Raw genomic sequence first — 17,305 nt, 5'->3', positions numbered from 1 at the left:
CTGGTCGTCTGGGTGTACCGGGAGCAATCGGAACGCTGACTCGATATCTGATTTCGCCATCAGCGCCCCGGGCCCTAGGCGATTCAAAATGGCTACGGCCTCATCGAAGGATGCGTCCCGCACCGAACACACTTCTGGATCTATTGCATCGTTTACAGAAAGACCACGTGGAGCTGATAGATTATGAATCAGTCGGAACTCGCCTGGGTCCTTCTTGGGGACTACCCCTAAAGGGGAACAAACAAAATTCTGCACTGGGGGTACACTAAACGGGCCGGCGACCCGACCTCGAGTCACCTCTTTCCGGATCTTATCCTGTACTACGGTCGTATGCTGCAGGACGGAAAGTTGATTTTTACACTTTTCCACACCCTGAAAGTCCCCTACCGGGATGCGGAAACCATACGAAAATCCGTTCGCCAACATTACTTCCTACCAATGGCATTTTCAACATACCCGTCTCCTTCATTTTATCCCATGTCAGAGAATCGTAACAATCCCAGGTTAAGCTTTTGTTATGCTCCTTCGCCTTTCTAAACAGATTATCGTAGCAGAACCAATGGTTACCCTGGTGTGATGTCGAGTACCCCATGATTCGCGACTGATAGGTTGGCAACTCGGAAAGCAACTCAGGCCTACGTTCCCCTAAGATCGACGTAAAAATCCCCCATGCTTTACCCCAATTGCCAATACTCTCATTCACTTTAAAGGCGGCCATTTTTGCGCGCCAAACACTCGGATGCATGAGGTCTTTTTGGCCCTTAACATGCTCCACCTCATAATGATCAACAAGCAACGAGAAGATGTTTACATATTCCCCCGCCCAAATCTTCTCCTTAATCGCCAAAGGCACATGTTGACCCAACTGTTCTCTACGAGAGGGTGCTGACTCATCCCTCGCAATCGGCAATGGCCGCTTACCTGCACCGGACGCTGCCTCTGAGGTCGTACTCGTCCCTTGTGTCTTGTCAACTACTGCAGCCGGCGCGGACGCCTTGGCTGCCTCTCGTTTCTCGCGCAGTTGCTTCATCAGTGCCTGTGCGTCGACAGCCGTGGCGACCCTCGTTACCTTTACCCAACCACGCTGCCAATTGTGCTGCCAGCTCGGGCGGCATATCTTCTTCGGACACGGGGGTGACCACAACGGGAATCGGATTCCCTTCCTTCGGCACGGGAGTTGGTGCCTCGAGTGGGGCACTGGGACCCGGGATGTCTTCTCCCGCTGCCCCCCTCCTGGGCCTCTTGTTTTTCCCTCCCGGGGCTGCTCCCGCCAAAGGACGTTTTGGTCCCCCTTCCTCGTTCTTATCCACTCGCTTCTTTAGTTCGGTCATCTCCTTCATGAGAATACGCAGCATCTGCTCGGTAGTCATGCGCTTTCCCGCCTTCTTCGGCATTCTCCAACAGAGTATCTGCAAAACAAACAAGAACGATTACAACGCTCAAAATTGGCTCTTCGTTCCGTCTCGAGCTCACGTGCAGCGAGGAGGTGCAGCTTCAGAGCACAGGAACAAGAGGATGCCTTCGGGTCTTGCGTCCCTTTTTATCCGTCTTCAGGGCGGGCGTAAACCCGCCCCGGCCTGCCCCGAGGGCGTGGCCAGCCGCGTCAGTGTCTAGGCCAGCCCACTCTAGGGCGGGAAAAAGCGCGCCCCGGCTACGCCGCTTCGGGCATACCAGCCGAGACGCGCCTCCCGCCCAAAATGGCTTCCCGGGGGGATCGAGGTACTCTGCCATACGTTCGGGGGGACCGAGTGGTCGCCCCTTTCCAGTCTGTTGGGTGGATTGAAAAAGAGCATTGAGAGATAGAAGAGAGGCGAGTCTAGAAAGTGTTTATTGGGATATCATAGTAGTAGAAGGAGGCCTGGGGTGAGTAAAGCAGAGATGGAGGAGGGAAGAGTTTCTAGAAGTGGATTAGGCAGATCATAGTAGTTAAATGAGGTGTCGGATGAGTCCAAGAAGGGACACATGAGGGAATAATTTAGAAAGGGTTGTTTGGGAAATCTTAGCAGTAAAATGAGATTTTGAGTGATGCAAAGAGGGATAGAGGAGCCAAGAGTCTAGAAAAGGTTATTTTGGAGATCACAGCAGCAGAATGAGTGTTGGGATGAGTCAAATTGGAGGTTGATGATATATTGAGAGAAGTACAGGGTGAAACATAATGTAGTACATTGGAGACTCAATGTTTTTTTTCTTTTTACAGTAGGAGTAAAGTAATGAATACATAGATATATAAGTCCATGGAAGGGTTACATGTATAAGGAAGGTTGCATATCAATATTTAAGTTATATGTAATAAACTCAGACGTTCAAGTGTTGTTGTGATTTAGGTTAATATATTTGTGTGTTTATTTTCTCTTTTCAATAATTCAATAGTGAAGCGATTGTAGATAAATAGTTATGATAAAATCTTCATATTGTTATAGATAAATAAATGTAGGACCATAGCATGTAATCAAATAACTTGTATGAAAACTATATAGTGACCTATATGCATGTTAAGCATAGAATATTGAATAAAAGTAGACCTAAATATTATATATATATATCTATTATTTTTTTCTTTTCTCTCCAAAATACTCGGTAGCAACAAAGTGTGGCGCACACTCGAGTTTTAAATATCAAATTACTTTATTCTGTGTCCCATGACTTGACAGACGCGTTTCGGCCATAACGGCATTAGTCAATGTCAAATATATATATATATATATATATATATATATATATATATATGTATATATCTATATACATAATTACTATACATATCTATACAGAGAAATACACATATATAGAGACATACATATCACCAAATGAAATGCTTATATACAAAGAGATATGCTGTACATTTTTGTTTGAGTATGGTGGTTATGTAGGGAACCGCCAACTCTTGAGTAGTCTTCTGATGTAAAGATAGTTGTGGATCTTATGTTTAGGGGTAGGGGGTTTCATAGTTTGGCTGCTTGAACAGAGAATGATGTGCCACTTTGAGTTTTTTTCTTGTATGGTGGGATTTTGAGGCAAAGGGCCAGTCTGGAGCAGAGGTTTCTATGTTGAATGTATTTGGTGAATTTATCCCTGAGAAGCGGCCCTGTTCCATGCATTGCTTTGTGGGTGATACAAAGCAGCTAAAATGTGAATCTTCAGGCTACGTGTAACCAATGTAGGGTCTTGAAGACAGAGGAGATGTGGCATTGTGGCTGTACAAGTTGGAATAGTCTGGCAGCAATGTTCTGAATCCAGTGTAGTCTTTTCATAGTTGATAACGATGATCCGTGGTAGAAGCCATTGGTGTAATCAAGTTTAGACAGTACAAGAGCGATAGTAGCCTGGACTTTGGGTAGAAATCCAAGGTGGGGGAAGATGTGTCGCAGAGTTTTCATAGTAATGAAGCTTGATCTTGCTAATTTGCCCATTTGGGCATTCATTGGTAGCTTGGAGTCCATGGTAATTCCATGGTTTCTTACTTCCTCATATACATTCGGAGGTAGTCCCAGATAGTCAAGCCAGGCAGAGAGTTGGATATAATTGTTCCAATCACCACATGTGAGTATTTCTGTTTTGGATGCATTCAATTTGAGATGGCTCCATATCATCCACTGATCAAAGGCGCTGAGGCAACTGACTATTTGTGAGTTTCTAATGTATTTGAGGCTACCCAGTTTAAGGAGCATTTGTGTGTCATCTGCATAGTTATAGCATGTGGGCTGAAATTCAATCGATCATTGCTAGTAAAGATTTCATGTAAATGTTGAAAAGCATGGGTGAGATGATACAGTCTTGTGGGACCCTTGCTTTGTAAAGTACGGTTTGGATGAGAGAGGTGATGAATGAATGACATTTATTCTGTTTTGAATGTAAGATGTAATCCAGTCGAGGGCAGTTCCCTCTAGCCAACTACGTAGAGCCTTTGTTTTAGAGTGTCATGGTCAACTGTGTCAAAGGAAGCTGAGCGGTCTTAAGAGAAGTTTTGCAGCAATCCCTTTCCAGTATACTGTACTTTTAAGGTAATTTCAGATGGTAATGAGAGCATAGTCTGTGCCTCTTCCTGGATGGAATCCTGTTTGGAAGTCAGGAAGTCTGGAGTTAGCTACAATGAATTGTGACATCTGGGTGAATCGTGCTATTTCTATCCGTTTCCCCAGGAAAGGTCCATTTGTAATCGGTCTGTAGTTGTCGGGGTAATCGGTTTGTACTTGTCGGGGTCAAACGGGTCCAGGTTAGTTTCCTTTAGTTATGGGTGTATGTATGCCTTTTTTAGGTCTTCTGGAAAGATTCCTGTAGTTAAGGAATTACTCATGATTATTCTTATGGTGTGACAGCAGAGGTAGTTAGAAAAATGTTCTTGAATATTTGTGGTGGACAAGGGCCAGAAGGTCTGCCGGCAGGCCTGCTTGCTTTGACCAGATCCATAAACTTACTTTGTGATATTTGTTTGAAGGAATTGAGAGGCTGGTAAGCCTACTCTTGGAGGGGAGTTTTGGAAATGGGTTAGTTCTGGTGGTTTTCCCTTTTTTTGAATAAGAGTCCAATGTATCTGCTTTGGTTGTGTAATGATTTGCCAGTTTTTCTGTGAAATCTTGAGTAACAGGATGAGTTCTTTCTCTGCATTTAGGTATATGAAATTCGGTGAGAATTTGATAAAACTCTTGTTTTGCACATTAAACATTTTGAATTCTCTTTGAATAGTACCTTTTTTTAATCTTATTTGATTGCTGAATTGTATAATCAATTAAGTTTCTGTAGGTGAAGTTTGTCATTATTGCGGTTGTTTTAGGGCAAGTGTGTTGCAGCTTTCTAATTTACTGTTTTATTTCTTTTAGTTCTGTATTTCTCCAAAGTTTCTGTTTTCTTTTGTCCTGTTTTGTTGTTCTGAATTGGTATTAGTTTATCAAAAGCTTCCTGTAGCCACTAATATTGTTTCTGCGCATAATTTACTGTGTTCAAATCTGTGTTGGATGTTAGTTGTGTTTCTAAGTATTCAAAATTGAGTTTGTTCCATGGTCTTATAAGTGGATGCATCTAAGGTTGTTCTGTGTGTATTGCTTTGTGGTATTTTATGTTGGAAAGCTAGCAAATGGCTTTCTGATCATTTGACTGGAGTAATTGTTTGTAAGAGAACTAGTTCTGGATTTGCAAAAATGACATTGATGATGTGTCCGGTGGTATGTGGATTTGTGGAAGATCTGTTCATCGTTCAGTGTGTCTAGGCCAGTGATGATGGTTTTTGGATGGGGTATATTGGGTTTGTCAAACCAAATGTTAAAGTCACCAAGAATGCATAGGTTTGAGGACACCTAGGAGTTCTTGAAAAACTGGCTATAAAATACCTTTCCAGAGGCGGGATTCTCAACATGCTTTGTGTTAGAAAGAGCACATCGAGCACTCAGCGTGAAATCTCCCGCAAATGTCCCACCGCACCCTCTTATCGCTAGGTGTTTAAATTTTGAAGACAGAGACCTGATCCTGAAAGAAGTGAGGAAACGGGGAGAACTTCGACATGCACATGCTTAAATAATGGGATTTCCCTGCCATTCGAGAGCGGTGCGATCCCAAAGACGTACATTTGACTCTGTGAAGGCCAAGCTCAGAGCGATGAACATTCAATATATGCTTTTATTCCCTGTTAAACTGAAGATCCTTTACAACCAGAAAACTCTATTTTTCTACACCCCAGAAGAGGCATGGGTGTGGGTGGAGGAGCTGCCACCGCTTCGATTGGAAAAGGACAATAGACGATCCTGCATTGATCTCAGGTGCTTGCGAAACAGTGGGAATCCACGCCGCTACCCGAGAAATATACCTCTCGCACCAGACTGTCTGCGTATACGGGGAGAACTGCTCATGTCAAGGGTCCTAAGACAACTAAGACCGGCGAAGATGAAGAGAACGAAACAGATGACTAACACTCTGAACAATTCGACGGCTTTGAAGCCAGAACATGGACTTCTGATAACTATTATAAACATGTAGAACCCACCCTCTACATCGTTGGGTCAAAGCGATAAGTACAACAGGGAAGAAGGTGGAAACTAATACCTGGCTGTGGTAGGCTGGAAAGAGACAAGTAAGACACACCAACTTTATCAGTACTCTGGGTCTGAAATAGCAAGAGGCTGCAATCTCCAATTTATTGCACACTTGTTGTTATGTAGAACTGCTTTTGGTCCACTTTGTTCATTCCTCCCTTTCTTCACCCTCCCCCTGACTGGCTTCAAGAGAGACCGAAGGTGAGACCACGGGAAAGGTAAGAGGGCTGGGTGGGCGACAGACCTCTCAGAACCACCCGCGACACAGTTGTCATGTTGACATATGGGGATAAGTGCATGGGAGGAGAGGAATGGTTGGATGAGACAGGGTGGGGGGCCAGAAGGGGTAGTTGGGATATTAGACACCACCCACAATGTAGACAAGGGTGGTCAGTTGCAACCCGCGGCCTGACACGAGCCCTGGGTTTGGGACAGTGGCGGGCCATGTTGAAGGACACCGTACTTTACTTCAATGGGCGGACCGATGACACTTGACAAGGGTACTTACTCAATACTTCCCTGGAATGTTAATGGGCTAGGAAACAAGATTAAACCGGGCCTGGTTACCGCATACATATGTAGGTTGAAACGCAACATAGTGTTCCTCCAGGAGACACACTTGAAGGGCACACAGTGTGGTTTTCTGGGTCGAGGGGCCCATACTACATTAGCACACGTAGGATTTACATCTGGCTCACAGGGAGTTGCAAGATGCAAGGATGCCCGAGAAAAGTTGACAGAATATGGTGCCCATGGCTAAGATAGCAGGAAATTACTTACGTGGGAGGGGATCCGCAGTCTGAAAGAAATGTAACAGGAGGTGTAAATGATACCCATTAACGAAGTGACCGCTTACTCCAATGATTGTGCCCGAAATGTCCACACTACTTTTGTAACCAAACAACTTATGTATCTACTGATCTTCTCAAATAATACCCCCTCTGCTATACTGGTGTGTGAATTGTGGTGGAAGTTGCGTCATGTGGGAATTACTGATCATCCAAAAACGCATCCGACCTTATAGTGCCGCTGCGGAAATGGACGTCAGTGATCTAGCTTAGGTGTTCATCCTTGGTTGATGTAAATAAAGTGCAGTGCTCAAATAAAAGTGAAAATTAAAATTGACTACGTAGATTCTTGAAACATTGATGCAGAAATCTATGTGTCAAAGTTAAAAACACGCTGAGTAGTAAGACTACCCTGTAGCGCTATGCAGAACGGGGTAGTCTTACTACTCAGCGTGTTTTGAATCGCATTTCGTTTTCAACAGCACTTTTCACGCATTCATCCAACTGTGTCGCAGTCCGGTATAGTCACACACCATCTTCAGACCTGGTCTGCTCTTTTGTGTGATGTATCTTGTGAATAGGGGATTGAGCAGACAGGTCATAAAACATTCCCCTTTGACCCCCCCCCCCCACATTTTTGTTGTCCTTGTATGAAAACCTCATCAGCTTTAGTGAGATGTATTGTTTGCTTAAATATAACAGCTAGGCCACCTCCTCTTTTGCCTATACTATTTTTTGATAGTTTGATAGCCTATAGGAACAACTTCATGCAACCCTGGAGACATGTCATCCCCCAACCATGATTCAGTTATGAAGAGAAAATTAGGTTGTGTGTCAGTGAGTAAGTCGTAGTTGCAATGCTTGTTTTTTAGAGAGTGATTGGGCATTTTTTAGTAGGCAGTTTAGAGATTGTGTTTTGGTGGTGGTGGGACTTTGTTTCGTAGAAGAGTGACCAGTATTTTTTGAACTTGTAACAGGTGTCATTAGTGCTGATATTAGTTGTATGAGGATAGCAATAGAATTTCTTCTCTGTATCCTATTCTTCATCCAGCAGGCTTAGAAGGCTTGTTGATGGGTCTGCAGGAGTAGGTAGTGGAGATGATGGTTGAGAGTGCGTTGGTAAGCTGTGTTGTTTTGGTAGAGTAGCCTTGTAGTATAATAGGCATGGAGATGTGAAGCTGTGAAGAGTTGCATGTGGTTTATTTTGTTTGCGCCTGTTTAGGGTGGTAGGTTGATCAATTAGTGGTTGTGGTGGAACATGCGGGCCATGTTGTAAGACTCTGAATTGTGCAATGTATATGAGGCGGCTGAATGAGAGTACTTGGGTTGGTGTATTTGTGTTAGGATTGGGAGAAAAGAGAAAGCTTTGCAGTAAAGATAGTTAAGGGTGTTTATTATTTGTGTATTCAGGAGGTTGGAAGTGGGTGTATGTTTCAAGTTTGTGATTGAATGTATTATGCACTAGTGTGTGTGTGAGATTCTGTTGTGCTGGTGTGTGTGTTATGTTATATTTTTGTACAGAAGTGAGAGGAGATGATGTGGATATCTGAGAAGGATTTGTATGTAAAGTATTGTTGGTGAGTGGACGTTGAATGATAATGGGGTGGTGATATAGTTTGAAAAAGAGTGTATGTGGTGTGTGAGAGGGAATGGACAAGAGTTATGAGTGTTTGTGTTAGATTTGATAGCTGGAAGAGGTAGTATGTGTGTTGTGGAGTGTAAGGATCGTATTGTGTGTTTTTGGTAAAAAGAGGAGGAGACTGTTGGTGAATGAAAAGATGTAGGGGCTGAGTTTAGGTTTGGTGGTGACAGAAAGGGGTATGTTAAGAATAAGAAGAGGGTAACGCTGGTGCTTTGTATAAACATTGAGTGTGTGTCTGGATGTATTAAAGATATATATAGTGTAGCTTTGTGTTGTGTTGTTGTTGTGTGAATTTGTTAGTGGTTTAGGACAGAGCGGTGTTTTGTGTGTGAGTGGTGTTGCCATTGTGTGGTAGTTAGGGTAGAGGGAAGCATAGGTGTTGTTTGTGGGGTTTTGTAGTGGTTACTGAGTTAATAAAATGTCGTTAGGGTTTGTTTGTAGTAGACGAGTAGAGTGCATTTGCTGCGAATTTGTTAATATGTTTGTGGATGTAGTTTAAGGTGGGTACTGGTGAATGGGCAGCATTTCTGGCCCTTTTCCTGACCTTGCCCGAACAAGCCTAAACAGGCAGCTTTCCTTTTCCTATTCACCCTTAGCCTCAACGCCTGGGCTGAGACACCCTGAGCCTTAAGCTAGCCCTAGTGACACCTTTGGCCAATGGGATCACTAACAAATCAGAACTCTAACCCCAAGCCCTAGGACCAATAGAAGACCAAGCCCTTACAACCAAGTTCAGCTCTAGCCCTATTAGCCAAAAACCCTAACCCTAAGTCCAATAGAAACCCTAGCTCTAGTAATCAATCAGAGCCCCAGACCTATCAGCTAACTGGAACCATAACCCTTAGCCCTATGTCCAATAGAAGGTTCTCTTCCAAAAAAAAACTGAAAACATGGCTGTTCCAGGTATAGGTCCCTCTCTCTGTCCTCCTTCTCTGTATCAATCAATCAATCAATCAATCACAGCATTTGTAAAGCGCGCTACTCACCCGGGAGGGTCTCAAGGCGCTGGGGGAGAGGGGTATGTTACTGCTCGAACAACCAGGTCTTGAGCTGCTTCCTGAAGGAGAGATGGTCTTGGGTTCGCCGAAGGTGGGTGGGGAGGGAGTTCCAAGTCTTGGCTGCCAGGTAGGAGAAGTATCTTCCTCCGGCGGTGGCTCTGCGGATGCGTGGTACGGTGGCGAGGGCGTGGCTGGTCGATCGTAGCTGGCGGGTGGGCGTGTAGAAGGTCATGCGGTCGTTGAGGTACTTGGGGCCCAGGTCGTGGAGAGCCTTGTGTGCGTGGGTGAGGAGTCTGAATGTGATTCTCTTGCTGACGGGGAGCCAGTGCAGGTCTCTCAGGTGTCCGGTGATGTGGCTGTGTCTGGGGATGTCCAGGATGCGTCGTGCGGAGGCGTTCTAGATGCGTTGGAGTCTTTTTTGAAATTTGGCTGTGGTTCCGGCGTAGAGGGTGTTCCCGTAGTCCAGTCGGCTGGTGACGAGTGCCTGGGTGACGGTCTTCCTTGTTTCAGTGGGGATCCATCTGAAGATCTTGCGGAGCATGCGCTGGGTGTTGGAGCATGAAGATGAGACGGCGTTGACTTGTCTGGTCATCGACAGGGAGGAGTCCAGGATGTAGCCCAGGTTGCGTGCGTGGTCCGTTGGTTTGGGAGCTGTGCCCAGGGCCGGGGACCACCAGGAGTCGTCCCAGGCGGAGGGTGATGATCCCAGGATGAGGACTTCCGTCTTGTCTGAGTTCAGTTTAAGGCGGCTGTTCCTCATCCAGTCGGCGACGTCTTTCATCCCTTCATGTAGGTTGGCTCTGGCGGTGGTGGGGTCGTTGGTGAGGGAGAGGATCAGCTGGGTGTCGTCGGCATAGGAGATGATGTTGAGGTTGTGTTGGCGTGCGATGGCTGCGAGGGGGCTCATGTAGACGTTGAAGAGGGTTGGACTGAGTGAAGATCCTTGTGGTATGCCGCAGATGACTTCGGTGGCCTCGGATCTGAACGGGGGGAGGCGGACTCTCTAGGTTCTTCCGGCGAGGAATGAGATGATCCACTCCAGTGCTTTCTCTCGGATTCCAATGTTGCTGAGGCGCTTCACTAGGGTGCGGTGGCAGACAGTGCCGAACGCCGCAGAGAGGTCCAGGAGGATGAGGGCCACTGTTTCCCCGTTGTCGATCAGGGTTCTGATGTCGTCGGTGGCTGCGATTAGGGCGGTCTCGGTGCTGTGGTTGGCCCGCAACCCGGACTGCGAGGGGTCATGGGATCCGTTCGTCTCGAGGAAGGCAGCGAGCTGTCTGTTGACGGTCTTCTCGATGACCTTGGCCGGAAAAGGAAGGAGCGAGATGGGACGGTAGTTCTTGAGGTCGGTGGGGTCCGCCGTTGGTTTCTTCAGGAGGACGGTCAGCTCGGCGTGCTTCCAGCTCTCCGGGAAGGTGGCGGTGTGGAAGGAGGAGTTGATGATGTCCCGGAGATGGGGTGCGATGATGGCGTAGGCTTTGTTGAAGACATGGTGTGGGCAGGGGTCGGTTGGTGATCCGGAGTGGATGGAGTTCATCGTACGGGTGGTGTCTTCGGTGCTGATCGGGGTCCAGTTGCAGAGGGTGGTGGTGGCGGGCGTTGGTTCGGTTGTAGGGTGCGTGGTCTGTGCGTCGAAGCTGTTGTGTATGTTTGTGATCTTGCGGTGGAAGAACGAGGCGAGTGAGTTGCAGAGGTCTTGCGAGGGAGTGATGTCGTTGTTTCCGGCGCTGGGGTTGGAGAACTCTTTGACGATGCTGAAGAGATCCTTGCTGTCGTGGGCGTTGTTGTCCAGTCGTTCTTTGAGTGTCGACTTCTTGGTGGCGTGGATCAGCTGATGATGTTCACGGGTGGCGTGCTTGAGGGCGGTCCTGTTGTCTGTGGACTGGTCAAGCCGGCAGGCTTTCTCGAGGGTGCGGCAGTTCTTCTTGGATTCCTTGAGTTCGTCGGTGAACCAGGGGTTTTTCTTGCTGCCGGGTCTGCTGGGAGGGTTCTTTAGTGGTGCGAGGTCATCGGCGCAGGCGGTCAGCCACTTGGTGAGGTTGCTGGCTGCTTCGTTGAGGTCCGTTGTGCTGGTGGGAGTGTTCTGGCTGAGGGAGGCGGTGAGCTGCTCGGCGGTAATCTTGCTCCAGCTCCGGCGGGGAACCTGTTGCGGGCGTTGGTGGGTCGTAGTTCTTTTGAAGCTGAAGTGGACGCAGCTGTGGTTGGTCCAGTGGAGTCCGGTGACGTGGCTGAAGGAGATGTGCTTGCTGGATGAGAAGACGGGGTCAAGCGTGTGGCCGGTGTAGTGGGTGGGGGTGTTCACCAGTTGCTTGAGTCCGAGGTTGGCGAGGTTGTCCAGCAGGGCGGTGGTGTTTCTGTCGTTGTTGTTCTCCAGGTGGAAGTTGAGGTCCCCTAGGAGGATGTAGTCGGCAGAGGGGAAGGCGTGCGGGCTGATGAAGTCTGCGATGTCTTCGCTGAATTGTCTGCGTGGTCCCGGGGGTCTGTAGATGAGGGTGCCTCGGAGGGTGGTCTTGGGGTCAGTGTGTATCTGGAAGTGCAGGTGTTCGGCGGCGGTGAAGGTTTCGTCGGAGTTAGTCGAGATGCGGATGTTGTTCTTGTGTACGATGGCGATGCCTCCTCCCGTCTGGTTGACGCGGTCCTTCCGGGTGATCTTGTATCCGTCCGGGATGGCTATGGCGATGTCGGGCGCTGAGGAGGCGTTCATCCAGGTTCCGGTGAGGAAGGCGACGCCCTTTGCTGTCACGTCGAGCAGGTCCCAGAGTTCCACGGCGTGCCTGTGGACGGAGCGGGTGTTGAGCAGGATGCACTTCAGGTGGCTGCTGCTGGTGTTCGACTTGGCGGGGGTGGTGCAGGTCCGGTAGCAGGTGAATCGGCAGGCTTGGCAGGCGAAGGGTCTGTGGGTGCGTCTCGGGGTGGCTCGGTAGCAGGCAGGGTTCCGGGCGTCATTGAGTGCGTTGAGAGTGGCGGCGTCGTAGGTCCATCGGGTAGTCTTGCATCAGCGGGGGCCAGGGGTTCTGGCTCTGGGCGCGGACGGGCGCAGACGGGCTTGCCTTCGGCGCACAATCGGCGCACCCGCTGCGCGTGACCGCTGCGCGTGCTAGGGGGCATCATAAGTAAGGAGCCGGGAAGGAGGGTCAGCTGGGTGGCGGGAGCAGGGCGGCGAATGGGCAGGAGGGGGGCGGGGCCGCAGGAAGGCTGCGGCGGGAAACTGGTGAGGCGGGCGGCTCAGCGGCAGCTGGGTCGTCCGGCGTGCAGGAAGCAGGAAAACGAGACAGAGAGCAGCGGTGCGGGGGGCGACCTTGCCTGGAGTGCAGGCTCAGCGGTCGCCCTAGCTCGGGGACACACCATTGGGTGTAACCATGCCCTTTACAAATGCTATTATTATTATTATAGAAACCCTAGATCTTTGAACCAATCACCTTCAAATAAGCCTTAGCACAGTATAGGGGAAATAGGAGAGAAATGTAAACAGTCACGGGCAGGTAAAACAGCAGTTTTAAAAGTACAAACCTTCAAACCAAGAGGTAAATGTAAGCAGTCTTGGGCAGGTAAAACAGTAGTCTTACAGTACAATGCCCACAAACCTAGACGTAAATTTAAGCAGCCACAGGTATAGGAAAGAGCACTTTTAAAGTTTCAGTAATGCACAGCACAAAGTCTGTCTTCTTACCACCTTCTGTTCTTTTGCTCACTGGGCTTTTGGGGAACAGAGAAGCTGGGGCCAACAAAATGGAGGAGGCTGTGTTGGAGTTTCCTCCACAAACTTTAATTGGCCTGGGCAGGTGTGAGAGGAGAGCTTATGGTTGCTTGGGAGCTGGAGGGCTAAGCAGCAAGCACAGGCTGCTGAGCTAGGGGGATGAGAGCTGCTCCTCAAGTCAGTTTCCTTTGTGACAGACAGGCTCAATCCACACTCTGGAATTCCTGTTCAATTCTCTTCAGGTAAGAGCCAAATCTAAGCCACTAAAATACTGATTTTCGCACACAAACAGCTCACTCTACTAGCCAAAAATGAGTGCTACATACACTTTCCAAAAACAGTTTAAACCCTAAAAGAAGATTTAAACCGTCTTAAAGCACCCTCTGCGTAGCCTCTGAGGTGTATTTGCCTTTTTCCCTTGCTAAGACAAAAGGGAGCTGGAGGTGGATTGCCTTCAGCCTTAGCACAGTATAGGGAAAACAAGGAGAGAAATACAAGTAGTCACAGGCAGGTAAAACAGCAGTTTTAAAGTACACAGCCCACAAACCAATAGAATATCAGTCAAAGTTCATTCTTGAGTATTGACTTGGACAGGATTGGATTGGGAAATGAAGTGGAAGCTAGAAATGAAGGAATATGGGAAAATTCTAGAAAACCATATCAAATTTCACACCCAGATTGACCGATGTTTTGTTTTCAGCATATTTATAGGGAGGAAAGCAATATGCAATATACATTAAAAAGAATAGGTGCCCATTTCAGATTGCACACACAGGTTATTTTTAACAGATTTAGGAAATGGTTAATTAAAACCCATGGTTTGCCCCATTTACCTTGGATTTTAGAGTTGTGCGAAACATTATCCCCTGCACACATGAGGAGAGGTAGGGTAGCTTTGCACACTATGAAGGTCTTAGAATAAGTATTGAGTGCCCATTTACAAATTACTACATTTGTAAATTGTGCAAAATATTCTTTTCACATTTATTTTTTACATTTTCATGTGCGAGGAGATAAGTTCACTTCTTCCATTCATTGAAGGCGTGCATATTGAAAATTATGATACCTGTTTCAACATTTTACCAAATCAAAGATCCTTTGATGAGACAGTTTTAAGTGCCCTCAATAGATCTTGGTAGTATTTTGCCAGCGTTGTGCATAAGACCTGAGATGGGTTGAATAGGGACTTGCTAGCTGAGAAAGTACTTGAATACAAAAGCTTTGTTGAAAATTTCTAAATGTTACAAATAAGAGTAGCAAATTTATATTTTTGTAAATGAACAAATCCACATTGGGGATGGGTCATTCGACATTTTATGTATGTAAGTGTAACTTAATTGCACGGTAACTTGAATTTTCAAATGCTGAGTCACTAATCAGAATCTACGGATATTCTGATGCAGAGTTTACACTTGTGCTGTTGGAAAATGATGAAATCCTAGACAAGATGGGTCCGTAAATAAAGTTTTGTTGAGGTCACATAGAACGGAGAATGTGTGAAATCCTCACTAAGGTCATGAATTTTGAAAAACATTCTTAGCTGTTTATCTGGTATTGAGGGATGGATGCCTGAATATTGACTGGTCAGGCAGTACAGATATATATATATATAGGGAGAACAGAAAATGGTGGTCTTATGCTTGGCACTAGGACAGTGGTGGCTCCTCCGTTAGGGCGCAGAGGGTCGCCCCCTCTGAATGCCAGCAGAGGCAAGGACATAAATAAAATGATTTAAAAAACATTTTTATTTTCATTTTATTTAGTGTCCTGCAGGCTGCCTGCCACACGAGAGAGGGGCGGGAAGAGCCACATTGTTGCTGCAGCAAGCACCAGGGAGTAGGGGGGAGTGGTGGGCACTGCTAAGTACGCATGATGGTTTGGCGAGCACCAGAGGGCTAGCCAAACCGTCATGCGAACTTACCCTTTCTCCACCTAGCTGTGTTGTACAGCTGGGTGGAAAAACCAACACAGGCTACCAGTCAATATGTGAGTGCCGAACTGAGGTGCCCTGACCAATCCCAACGCCGCTCACATGCTGGGATTAGCATTCACAGCATGTGAGCAGCGCTGGGATTGAGAGCCTGTGCACTGTGTGTGCAGCAGTTCCTGGAAGGAGGTGAGGAACGGAGGAAGGCGGCTTTAATATGAATTTTTTTTATTCTGTGTTTTTTTTGTTTCCCCTCCTCCCGCCTCACCACTTCACAGTACTAGCGGCCGCTACTGCTCTAATGATAAGGAACCTTTCAGACCAGTTGCTAGTGTAGCGATACAATGCAGCATAGAGATAGTGATGTTGGATAAGATGTGGTTTTTGATCTGCATGATTGTACTGATAATTTAGCATATATGGGAGGCTGATATAATAACATATTTAGTCAGTCTGAGAAGGACAGTACAGAAAGGCCCCAACAGAAAGTTTGCTGATTGTTTGGGTGCACGGTTCATGTATATATACATGTGTAGAGAGTTTGGAGACTGCCAAAATGTACAACTTCCTTACTTGGTCTGTGAATGAGGATACTGCACAGCTGACTTAAGGACAGAGACCTTTGGATGCAGTGTGACTGAGGTGAATAGTTGAGTTGTTTACGGCATGAGAAGAAGTGGCATACAATGGCTGCAAGACAGGGAGCCAAAGAGTGAAGCTGGTTGAAAAGGGCTACAGTTCTTGAAGTGATAAAGGGGTATATGTATAAAGCCTTTTTCCTGTTCGCAAACGGGCCGATTCTCAAAATCAGCCCGTTTGCGAACGGGAAAAAGCCTTTTGGGATGTATCATCCCAAAAGGCCTCGCAAAATAGGGAATTGCTAAATTTGCGATTCCCTATTTTGCAAATGCACTTAAGAAATCACAAATTGCGATTCCTTAAATACTATTCTGGAAGCACCCAAGTTGTGCGATTTTGCCTTAAGAAATCGCAAATTATCATCAACTTCAAGTTGGTGGTAATTTGCGATTTCTTAGAAAAATGCACTTTTTTGCATTTTTCAAAGTGCCATGTGGCGCACATAACATGTCCATAGGGCATGTTTGTGCGCCACATGTGCACACATACATATTTCAGGGGTGCTACAGGGTGTCCTTTTGACACCCTTGCACCCTTGAAATTGCATTTGCAATATGCGAGTACCTAATGGGTACTCGCAAATTGCGAATGTCTTCCCATTCATTCCTACGGGCTTGTTGGCCCATAGGAATGAATGGGAAGGTATTCCTTAATTGTGAATTGCAATTTTCTATTCACAATTAAGGAATTTGTAGGATTCTCAATTATTATTGAGATTTCTACATACATAGCATTTTGCGAGTCCTTAATAGCGATTCGTTAAGAATCGCTATTAAGGACTCGCAAAACGTTTTTTCAGCCATATGCTCAAAAATCTGGCTTTACCACCTTTAGCGAGCCTGATTGCCATTGATACTGTAGATGCATTATCAGCATTTTAGCTGAGGTTGACAATGCAAAGATAGGTGTTCTTTATCATGCTGAGAAGGCTAGTCAATGTCTTTTCGCAAGGAATTCTAGATGTGGAGAACTGTTCCATGTCATCGGCGGTCAAGGGTGAAGAAGTAGGCGTCTGATTAGGTTTTTCCCTGACCTAGAAATTCACAAGTAGAGTTACAGGATTATAGCTAAGAAATGTATCTTAAGTCTTTACCAGTAGTTTGGGATTTGGTCATGACGATCTGTTAAACTCATGGCTTGTGCTACCTGCATGTTACAGGTGGTAAGCCAAAATAGCGTAATAGACCATAGCACGACTAGCATAATGGTTATTGTTCTCTTTAGGAAGATGAATGGAAATCAGGAGCTGATTGCAATAACATAATTATCTAATGATCAGGAAATGCACAATATTAATGCTTCAAGGGATGTGTTGACATTAAGAGATTCTCCCCCTATAATTTGATCCTTTTGTGGTTCCTCGTAATAGGTCTTCTAGGTGCAACCTAACCACTGTCTCGCCCACCTTTAATTATCACACCTCTTAGCAGTGTAAGCTAACTCTCCTAATGTGGGTAACTCCTAATTTAGAAATCGAAGGTGTTGGTATTCCTCCATACCCTGGCACTTACCCCTCACAATGTATTTTTCACGGCAGTGTAAGTTAATGGACAAACTACAGAAGAGGAGGCCATGGTAAAAATGTGTTGTCTTC

General features: G+C 46.4%; 1 protein-coding gene across 1 annotated transcript in view; it reads left to right on the top strand.

The window, feature by feature from the left end:
* The window catches only part of CEP162 (centrosomal protein 162), a 635,242-nt gene that overhangs the window by 59,614 nt on the left and 558,323 nt on the right, over positions 1-17,305 (top strand). The gene's annotated exons all lie outside the window — the stretch shown is intronic.

The sequence above is a fragment of the Lissotriton vulgaris genome, chromosome 6 (assembly GCF_964263255.1).
Source record: "Lissotriton vulgaris chromosome 6, aLisVul1.2, whole genome shotgun sequence".
In the NCBI taxonomy this organism is placed as follows: domain Eukaryota; kingdom Metazoa; phylum Chordata; class Amphibia; order Caudata; family Salamandridae; genus Lissotriton; species Lissotriton vulgaris.
This window is presented reverse-complemented; position numbering and strand designations above follow the sequence as displayed.